Genomic DNA, 1,403 nt, shown 5'->3' with positions numbered 1-1,403 from the left:
GTGCCCTCTTGAAGCTTGCGTTCTGCAAGTGAACGGCGTATTATTTTGACATCTCAAAGAGGCACAAAATCACTTTCACTGACTTTTTCATTAACTGTTCCCTCCTGGTGGAATGACCTGCCCAACTCAATCCGAGCAGCTGAGTCCTTAGCCATCTTCTAGAAACGACTAAAAACACATCTGTTCCACCTTTATTTGACCCTCTAACTCTAGCACTTTCTGTTCAATTTTAATTCTACTTTATCTACGTTTATCTTCTTTTTGTTTTTTTTATAAAAAAAAAAATATTTATTTATATTTTTCTATTCTATTTTTTCTATTCTATCTACTTGTTTTTCTTTGTCTGAATCGGCAGGCTTGTTTTTGAGACATCTCCATTTGTAAATGAAGACCTTAACAACAAATATTTGACGCTGTAATAATAACACCCGCCAGCACTCTGCTCCCCTCCCTCCGACTGCTCCCACCACAGCTGCTGGAGCTGAAAAAATGTTTTAGCAGGGTTATGGTTATCCCAAAAGCACTAATTATCCATAATTAGCCCACCGGTTGCTTGTCCCCTTGTGTCATATTTCCAATTTACAGTTACAGGTTTTATTCGACCACCCAGTGTGAAATATTTCATTATTAATTTAACAATGCTATTGGATAGGAACATGAGATCTTTTCTACAGATTAATCTAATCCACATAGTAGCATTTTCTCTTAAATAACTGTATTTTCAAGCATGTTGCTTTGATTTATCAAAGGTTTTTGCTAGGCCATGTCTTCCACAAGTACTATGATCAGAAAACAGTCACAGAATCAGCTTGCGGCCAAACCCTTGACTGCCATGTCACGAGGCGTGATTGCTGAAATCATCAGGGTGTATTTATGAAGAAAAAACAATCTGCATAGGTCAAACAGGAAATGGCAGTGTTCAGTTATAAATTACCTTTATAATAGCATCCTTGTAATATGAAATTTAAACCATACTATTTCATTGCTGGTGGCTGAATTGCTAGTGTGCAACAATTCAGCCGTGAATTCACGTCATCACTGGTTCGCGGTGATACATTATATCATAATGTTCAGGACAAGGATTACATTTCTGTGTTATATGCGTTATGAAGACGTCATTTTGCAATTAAAACTATAACCTGGGGAAACAATAAAGATATGAGGGAAATTTCCCAGAACAGTGCTGAACATATAATCAGTTAAACAAAAACTGTTGTGCTGTAGTTTGTCACCGAGACTTACTAACGTCCAGTGGCCACTGAGGTCATAAGCAGGATAAAGCATATCTCCACTGATAGAACAAACATGCTAAATTGCTTGCTTGAAAACATTGTTTTGGCTGGAAAGACTATTGAGCCTTTCTGTTTTATTGTTTCACAATTTAACTCTCAATTTTGCATAAT

The sequence above is a fragment of the Sinocyclocheilus grahami genome, unplaced genomic scaffold, assembly GCF_001515645.1.
Source record: "Sinocyclocheilus grahami isolate Dianchi unplaced genomic scaffold, SAMN03320097.WGS_v1.1 scaffold21.1, whole genome shotgun sequence".
NCBI classification, from domain to species: domain Eukaryota; kingdom Metazoa; phylum Chordata; class Actinopteri; order Cypriniformes; family Cyprinidae; genus Sinocyclocheilus; species Sinocyclocheilus grahami.
This window is presented reverse-complemented; position numbering follows the sequence as displayed.